This window comes from Dermacentor silvarum, chromosome 2 (genome assembly GCF_013339745.2).
Source record: "Dermacentor silvarum isolate Dsil-2018 chromosome 2, BIME_Dsil_1.4, whole genome shotgun sequence".
NCBI classification, from domain to species: Eukaryota; Metazoa; Arthropoda; class Arachnida; order Ixodida; family Ixodidae; genus Dermacentor; species Dermacentor silvarum.
The window spans coordinates 4922718-4932603 of NC_051155.1; the positions used below are offsets into that span (position 1 = coordinate 4922718).

The 9886-nt window shown below is 49.1% G+C and overlaps 1 long non-coding RNA gene across 1 annotated transcript; it reads right to left on the bottom strand.

Moving 5' to 3' along the window:
* Positions 1-211: 211 nt before the first annotated feature.
* On the bottom strand, positions 212-9544 carry LOC125942875 (uncharacterized). The gene is made up of 5 exons (XR_007465387.1): positions 9411-9544; positions 3530-3685; positions 2604-2707; positions 1650-1741; positions 212-928 (listed from the first exon to the last, which is right to left on the bottom strand). It is a non-coding gene; the product is annotated as an uncharacterized LOC125942875 (long non-coding RNA).
* Positions 9545-9886: the final 342 nt, after the last annotated feature.

Genomic DNA, 9886 nt, shown 5'->3' on the forward strand with positions numbered 1-9886 from the left:
AGCAGACAGTCTTTCGGACAATATTCTGAAAAGCTTCATGCGCTGTATACACCGCTCAACATGTATCCTTGCACTTGCAATCTTGTAGGTGCTGAGAACCTCCTCACGTGTAAAAGGCTCATTTGGTCGTGCAAAGATTGGCATCTGAAATCGAACTTCTCGCTCCACAAGAGCACTCTTGATTTGAGGGAAACCCCTTGTCAGCGAGCACAAGGTCCCCTGGCTCGAGCATGTGCAATATGCCACAGTCAGATGTTATAAGAGAGTAGGTGGCACGGCCCCCATAAGGCCTTGATATACAGCTTATGATGCCAATTGGAGTTATTCCTACAAGGAATTTCACAGTGTATGTTCCTTTGTAGCTAGAATACATGAGCACTTTCTCATGGACAGTGCTTGGCGCTGCGCAGGGTACATCTGTGCAGTCAATGATAACCCTGCAGTTCACATAGTCGGGCTTGAAGCAGTTGGACATCATCAGCTGCGTGGTTGGCCGTGATGGCCAGTAAATTACTGGCCGCATTTTTGCATGGAGAGTGGAAAGGATGAGCAGAAAATGCCTTGAACATGTGGGTCTGTGCAACCCAAAAAACACTGCCAAGGACGACTAGGACAAGTTTAGTTTTAGTTTCATCAAAAAAAGAAGCTATTTGCTTGAAGCACTGGTGGTGTCCTCATTCCCCTGTACATTGAGCGCCTGAACTACAAGACATAGCAGCTTTGTAAAAACACTCACTGAAACTCCAGCAATACACTTTAAAATATCTGAAGGTTTGTCACTGGGGCAGGATGAAACACTCGCATAACCACAGAAGCCAGGGCTTGAGGTCATGTGGTCAACGTTCATAGGATCACAAGCAGCGTCCTTGACGTCGTAGGATGTTCCCCATGTAGCATCTTTGCTTTCCTTCTTGCAGGGAAGAACAACCTAGAGCAGATATGTTAGGTAAAGAAACACACAGAAGAGTCTTAAAAGCACTCGACAAGGGTAGCGATGGGGTCTTTTTAGTGATTCATGAGGAACACTTTTGATGAGGTGCGAAAAGTAACAGGACACAAGAAGGCACAAGTAAAAAGACAACGCGCACAGCACAAGTAAAATGACAAAACACAGCGCTGTGCGTTGTCTTTTTACTTGTGCCTTCTTGTGTCCTGTTACGTTTCGCGCTGCATCAAAAGTTAAAAACACTATTTGCCCAAACATTGCTGCATGACTGAGAAAGACGTGGTCTGGACAAATTATATCAACGTGACAAGAAAGTGGATCTCGGAACAGTAATACTTCAAGACAATCAATCAATGGCAAATTAAAGTAATGAAGTGAAATTGAAGGAAAATGGAGTGTAGCCAGGCCAGGCAGAAAATTTCATGTTGAGATGAAATGAGAAAATCTCTGGGCACGGATTGTAGTCTTACTGCAAAAATTCATTCTGCAGTCGACAGGGTATAAGGTAATGTTTGACTATGACGGCAGTAATTTATTCTTTTGTTAAGCAGTTCTAGCACCATGGTAAAATGCTGACTACTGAAAACAACGCACTGAAAAGCAGATCCTCCTAAATTGACTTAAAAAACGTAGCTTCGTTCACTGTAAGCAAGCACACGCAAGATCAAATGTGTACAAGCCACTCTAGTAAGCCTCATCCTACCTGCGTCTCAGCTTCGCATTCTTTTAAACAACAAAAGAAGAGGCTCGGCATATCCACCTCCGAGAACCATGTGCAAGGGTCTGTCTGCGTTTCTACCTGCACAAATTTAAACCACAGTGGGGTTACCTTCTTGCCATTTCTCCTTTCAACTTTGTTTTTGCACTATGCAAAGCAACAGAAGCATAGCCATCACCTGTCCAATTTTCCTCTCACATTACAAGCGCTACTGAAGAAATGTAGAGTAGAAATATGACATTTTACATTTGCCTGAACTTTCCTGAAACACCGAATTTCATGAGAGGGTTTTCCTGGTTGGTAGGCACCTTAGAACTACTGCTGTGGACGGCTGTTACAAAATGTGTTGCATGGCCATAACAGGCACGCAAGGGAAGTTTCTGCATATCCACGTGCATTTTTCATGTACACCGAGGCTGTGACATTTCCTTTTAGGTGCAGACCTTCTTTCAGAGACAGACAATGTAGCTGCTTTCAGCTCTTGTTTTGGTAAGACTATTCCTGAAAACGTTGAACATACTGGTAGCTCTAGGGCGTGTTCGAAAGCATTGTTATTGCTGTTGGCCACATTCAGATATGCTCAGCTCCTGGTAACACCATGGATGAACAACTACCACTGTGATTTATTCAGCACTAAAGATTGTTCCTACTTAAGTTGCAGGGTCAGCTGCCAAAAATCTGTCTTAGCTTTTAAGGTTACCTTAGAGGAATGCTTAGAAATTAATTTATAATAAAAGAATGCAAGGACATTGAGGTGAAAAGGCGGGTTTCTGCTGGTGGTAATAAACAGTTCGTAGTGAGTGCTTGTGTAACCTTTCTTGTGCATGTGTGCAGCTGTTCAAGTTGTGAATATTGCACTTCACAATAGCAAACAGTTGCAAGTCCTAAAAAGCTTTATAATCTGCCCAGACAAAGGGAGCACAGCCTATTTAACAATACCTACACTTTTGTGCACTGCAGTTGCACCACTCCATTCTTGGCCGTCAGGAACTGGCAACACACAGCTCCATGTGGCTTGTCTGTGCTGCTCATGTGACCGGAGCCTGCATGATATTATTGTTTAAGCAAAATGAACAAAGCACTAAAGAGACTGTGCTTGTTCGGCATAAACAAGTCTATTCATATAAACAACATGCGTACGTTGGCAGTGTTAACAGGTGGCATTTATGTACCAGAAATTTAGCTAGAACAAGCTGCTAATGGGAGCAATTTTATGACGGCAAGAAGAGTTGTTCAGACCATTTATAATTACATTATTTTAATGTCAGAATAACTCCTGTATTAGAATAAAGACACCAGAGTCCGAAAAGCTTAATTTAGAGCAACCAGATAACCTTGAATGGCACATGCAGCAATGCCACAACCATAAATCCAAAAGTATCTTTAACATTCTCTCCAGATAAGAAAGAAAGCATGTGTCCACGAAAAACAAAACTTGTGCTGTACAGTACCTTGCTTGCAACGTGAAAGACTTGTGGCTCTCACGCCTCTTTCGTTTCTGTTTATCTGTTACTGCTCTTAAAGAGTCTCCTTGGCTGACTCCGTAGTTAGTTATGATTCTTCTTTCTGGGGTTTAACGTGCCAAAACCAGTCCTGATTATGAGGCACGCCAGTTAGTTATGATTGCCACTAGTTATGATATATTGCATAGAACAGCTAAAAGGTGGTCTATTAGGGAAAGAGAGAGGATAACGAGAGAAGGTAAGCAGACGAGTAGAGGGAACACACAAGGTGCACGATACGGATAGCTGCAGAAGAATGTCCTGCAGTGGACTTAAGTAGGCTGGTGATGGATGATTTCTGCTACGCAAAGGAACACATTTAATTCCCTTATACTTACATTTTGCACTGTGCTTAGCATTTACCTTTCATACCTATGTGCAGTAGCAACGTTGGTAGACCTCTACGCACTTGGAAACAAGGTTGGTAGATAGGCAGAGCTTCTCGACTTCTCGCCATTTACAAAGTGACAGCTGCAGATCCTGGTGTGTCTGGTAGGCTGCCACGGACTGCCATCCGCACTAAATGAACCAATACGCAAAAATGCCCATCATAACACGCACGAATGCAAGCACACAGAACGTTACCAGGCATTGCACTTCTACGCCTCAAAATATTGTTACGCGCTATGCCGAGCATGGAGGAATCCGCCAAAAAGACGGTAAAGACGACGATCTGGGCAGCGCTCGTGTTGTTGTTCTGCCATCTTGCCAGCCGTCTCTTTCTCTCTGTATATATCGTGTAAATATAATTATCCTATCCCTTTTGTTACTCTCATCGCCGTGGCATTTTGGTGGGAGGTGCGGGGTACCCACACGGTACAACGGAGCTCCGCAGCGGCCGACGCTTGGCTTTATCCACGATGGCGGAAGAAGTGTCTGCGCCCACCGAGGCGGTTGCAACGACAACGGTCGTCCTGGCTCAGCTAAAGGGCCCAGGCACATTCTGCGGGACTGACAACGTCGACATCGAGGACTGGCTACCCTTGTATGAGCGTGCAAGTAAGAATAATCACTGGGATGACACGATCATGTTGGCAAACATATTATTTCATCTCGAGGGAACCGCGAAGGTGTGGTTTCAGAATAATGAAGAGGAAATTGGGAGCTGGGATGCATGCAAGGAAAAGATGCGTTCCCTGTTCGGCAAGTCCGCAGGTAGAAAGGCAGCAGCAAAGAAGGAGCTGACATCTCGTGCACAGACAGCGACATAGTCATACCTGACTTATATACAGGACGTGCTTGCCCTTTGCCGCAAACCCGACGACGGCATGGCGGAGTCTGAGAAAGTCGACCACGTGTTAAAGGGCATAGCAGATGATGCCTTCAACCTGCTAATCTGCAAAGACTGCGACACCATCGATGTCATCATTCAAGAGTGCAAGCGCTTTGAGACCGCCAAAAGTCGACGCATTGCCAATAATTTCGCTCGACTTCCGAACACGGCAGCAACGTGGTCCTGCGAAGACGTACCTGAGCCGTCGGCGCCGCTCACCGTGGAAAACGTGAAAAAGATCATCCGACGTGAACTTGACGCTGCGTCTCCTGCTTCTACGTGTGGCCGTACTTGTGATCATAGCTCCCAGATGGTGCCACTAGTCCAAGCTATCGTTCATCAGGAGCTCTCCAATGCTGGCCTGGACTCTGTGTGCGCCGCAGCTCCTTCGCAGGTGATCGACCGCCGTCCCTCACTTTCACACGCCCAAGGTCAAAGGCCGCCTTTCCGTAATCGCAACCCAGCCGAGCGGAGGACTTCTGATGACCGTCCCATTTGCTTTAACTGCCGTCGCATTGGACACGTGGCCCGCCATTGTAACAGCCGGTGGTATTGGTATAAGGCTCCCTATGGAAACAACCGTCACCCCGACATGGATCACGGCCGATTTCAGCCCTACCACGAGCATCCCCAAACCACCGCTGAAGACGCTCCCCCCATGTCGTATCGTCGTTCGCCATCCCCACGTGGTCACCAGTCCCGTTCGCCGTTGTCGCGTCGCCAATCATCTCGCGCGCCCCAATTTCGCCGCCCTACGTCGCCGATTGAACGACTCCCTCGGGAAAACTAGACGATGCAGCTCCCAGAGGTGATGCTGCATCGACGACCCGCCTGCCAAATCCTCTGACCACACTGCAGACCAGACGAAACCTGAGAGACGTTAAACTGGATGACGCACATGTTGTCGCTCTAGTGGACACTGGGGCCCAGATATCAGTGATGAATTCGGAGCTTCGTCGCTGCCTTAAGAAGGTCCTAACACCACCCACAGTACCGATCACTAGTATCGCCGATGGCGGAACGTTTCCCGTGCTAGGGATGTGCTCCGCCCGAATCAGTGTTGCTGACCGATCCACAAGCGTACTCCTTGCCGTGCTCGAGAAATGCTCCCATGACCTCATTCTCGGTATGGATTTTCTGTCTGCCCATTCTGCCCTTATTGACTGTGGAACCGGCTTGCTTCAGCTAGACCTACCATGCTACCATGACGCTCCTACTACACGCCAACAGCGCTTGTGCTCAGTGGATTACGTTAGGCTACCTCCTCAAGCCGTTATGTATGTGAACTTGCGGTCTTGTTCGCCCATTCCCGATGGCGATTACATCTTGACCCCGATCGTTGACGTCGTATTCGCCAAAAACCTCGCTCTTCCTCACACGCTTATTAGAGTTGCGGATAATCACACGTCGCTACCCATACTGAACTTTAGCTGGTGCACGCAACTCATCCCAAGCGGCATGACTCTAGGCCACATTGCTTCTATCGATGAGTGTGCTGTTTCTGCATTCGTCACCGACGCTTCTTTATCCTCTGCCCCTTCCTCTTTCTCACACATTCTCGTCGACGGTGATATTGACAAGATGATTGCGTTGACCTCCTTCCTGCACAGACAGCCGATATGCGGCGCATATTGAAGTCCTACCGCGACATCTTTGACTTCAATGACCGTCCTTTGGGACAGACATCTGTGGTCACTCATAAGATCAATACTGGGGACGCCAGCCCAATCAGACGACGTCCCTATCGCGTGTCCCATGCCGAGCGAGAAGTGATACAGCGTTAAGCCGACAAGATGCTCACTAAGGACGTCATTGAACCTTCATGCAGTCCATGGGCGTCACCGGTCGTCCTGGTGAAGAAGAAAGATGGCAGCTGGCGCTTCTGCGTCGACTACCGCCACTTAAACAAGGTAACGCGCAAGGACGTCTACCCTTTGCCGCGGATCGACGACGCTCTCGACTGTCTACACGGCTCTGCATATTTCTCTTCTATCGACCTGAGGTCAGGCTACTGGCAGATCTCCGTCGATGATCAAGACCGTGACAAGACCGCATTTGTTACGCCCGATGGACTTTACCAGTTTAAGGTAATGCCCTTTGGACTGTGTAATGCCCCAGCCACATTTGAAAGGATGATGGACTCCCTCCTCCGTGGATACAAATGGTCAACTTGCCTGTGTTACATTGATGATGTCATCGTGTTCTCATTGACATTTGACAGTCACCTTAGCCGATTGTCGGCAGTTCTTGAAGTTTTCAGGCGAGCAGGCCTTCAGCTGAACTCTTCCAAATGCCGTTTTGGCCGCCGCGACATCACTGTGCTTGGCCACCTTGTGAGTGCTGAAGGCGTGCAACCCGACCCAGACAAAATTCGTGTTGTCAAAGACTTCCCTATACCACGTTCCACTAAAGACGTCCGGAGCTTTGTCGGCTTGTGCTCCTATTTTCGACGTTTTGTCAGGAACTTCGCCGACGTTGCCCGTCCACTAACGGAACTCTTGAAGAAGGAAACGCCATTTTCTTGGGGTCCTGAACAGGCTACTGCGTTTCACACGCTCACGACGTTACTTACGTCACCACCCATCTTGGCCCATTTTGTCCCGTCAGCCCCTACTGAACTTCGCACCGACGCCAGTAGACATGGCATCGGCGCTGTTCTCGCCCAGCAGCAACAAGGACGCGATCGTGTCATCGCCTATGCCAGTCGCCTTCTTTCCTCTTCGGAGTGCAAAGTTTCGATCACTGAGCGCGAGTCCCTCGCACTAGTTTGGGCTGTCGGAAAGTTTCGACCATACTTGTTTGGCCGCACCTTTTCGGTCATCACAGACCCACATGCGCTTTGCTGGTTGTCTTCCCTCAAAGATCCGACTGGACGACTTGGTCGCTGGGCACTGAAACTGCAAGAATACAGCTTTGACGTAACTTACAAATCTGGCAGACTGCACCAGGATGCGGACTGCCTATCCCGTCATCCAGTGGACCCTCCCGACTTGTCAGCGCACGATTCGGACGCCTGTGTCTTCGCGATATCCGATTTATCCGACATACGCAGCGAACAGCTCAGCGATGCCAATTTGCGGTCAATTATCCGCCGTCTACGCTCTCATGACTGTGCCCCGTCCGTACAATTATTCGTGCTTCGTGACGGCATCTTATACAGACGCAATACCAGCTCCGATGGCCCAGAGCTTCTACTGGTTGTTCCCGAAACGCTCCGTTCCACTGTCCTCGCACAGCTTCATGATGCCCCAACCGCTGGCCATCTCGGAGCAACTCGCACGTACGATCGCGTTCGGCGTCGGTTCTTCTGGCCAGGCCTCCACCGCTCTGTGCGCCGATACGTTGCTTCTTGCGAGTCTTGCCAGCGCCTCAAGCGTCCATCCTTGTCGCCAGCCGGTCCTCTTCAGCCCAATCGACATTCCCGGTGTCCCGTTCTACCGCGTCGGCCTTGATCTCATCGGGCCATTCCCAACATCTCTGACTGGGAACAAGTGGATTGCCGTCGCTACGGACTACGCGACACGATACGCTATCACGCGGGCACTACCGACAAGCTGTGCCACTGACTTTGCGGAATTCCTACTTCACGACGTTATTCTTCACCACGGCGCTCCTCGACAGCTGCTGACCGACCGTGGTGGCTCCTTTCTGTCCAAAGTCGTCGACGACATTCTTCGTTCGTGTTCCATCCGTCATAAGCTAACCACTGCCTACCATCCGCAAACCAATGGGCTTACCGAGCGCCTCAACCGCACGCTGACTACAATTTTTCTCCATGTACGTTTCCTCAGACCACCGTGATTGGGACAGCACCTTGCCATATGTGACATTCGCCTACAACTCGTCCCGCCATGAAACCGCTGGATTTTCTCCCTTTTATCTCTTGTTTGGCCGCCATCCCACATTGCCCTTCGAGACTCTTTTACCATCCCCTGTGCACCCTGTTACCGACTACGCTCGCGATGCAGCTTCTCGGGCTGCAACGGCTCGCCAGGTTGCCAGGGATCGTCTTCATGCCTCCCAGCTGTCCCAGAAGGCCCGCTACGATAGCCATCACAGAGTCGTTAATTACTCTCCGGGCTCTTTGGTCCTCCTCTGGACGACTTGCCGCCACGTTGGCTCGTCGTCAAAGCTTCTTTCCCGATACTCCGGGCCTTACAAGGTCCTACGCCAAGTCACAGACGTCACGTACGAGATCACTCCATTGGACAGTCGCTCATCTGCCGCGTCCGCCACTGATATCGTGCACGTCTCCCGCCTTAAGCCTTATGTTGCCGGACAAGATCCTACTGCTCCTTAAGCGCCGAGACGGCGCTCTCGACGGCGGGGGTTCTATGTTACGCGCTATGCCGAGCATGGAAGAATGCGCCAAAAAGACGGTGAAGACGACGATCTGGGCAGCGCTCGTGTTGTTGTTGTTCTGCCATCTTGCCAGCCGTCTCTTTCTCTCTGTATATATCGTGTAAATATAATTTTCCTATCGCTTTTGCTACTCTCATCCCCGTGGCAATATATTAACAAATGATTAGAATTAGCACAGCGTGCACACGCAAAATGTATTCAGCTGTGAAACAAACATAGCACTCTATGTGGTAACTGAGCTCAGACAGTAGGAAGCTGTAAGGAGTTCTCAAACATAAGGCGAATTTTTCTGCGAGAATCTAACAAAAGTACCATAACCATATGCAGCTGCTAACAGCAAGTCTACATCTTTTCTAACACATTTTCCAAGGAACCACAGCAGCAGAGATATTCGCGAGCGAAAATAATGAAGCTGTTAAAGAAACATTTGTCTAATCATTCCGAAAAAACGCAGAGTGATTCAAAACCATTAAAACTAGGCGAGGCAAAGACCTCATATTTAAAAAGAAATTAACAACAGTTATTAAGAAGAAATTAGAAACAGTCAAACACGCTCGAAAGCACACATAAAATAGATCCAAAAACATAACTGCTGGTGCGACGATTTACGGGCCGCATAAAACAAAACAAAACAAAAATGCTTGGAATGATGTTCAGCAGCTTTAACACGCCACACGATGAACTCGTGCAGTTGTGCGCCCTAGCTAGAGCAACACGGTAAAGAAGCGGCAAGCGGCATTCAGAACCTGCGAAGTGCCTTTATCCCGCATGCTGCACCGTGGTCGAACCGAAGCAAAATATGGGCAGGCCGTGATGACCTTCGTCGCTTGCCCGTGTCAACATGATCGAGTGCAGCAAACAACGAGATGGCAAGTCGAAAGCGTGATAACAAGAAGCGACGCATTAACGCAGAAAATGACGAAGGGGTTCACCTTTCCGACGAACGGCGGCGATCCATTGTTTCCGTCGCTCCTGCTCATGCGGCCTCGCGGGGAATGGGTGAAACCGCGTCCCCGGCGAGTTTTTGTAGGTGTTTGAGCACCCCACCACACAGCAGTTGTTATTCGACATGTCCTGAAGTTTCG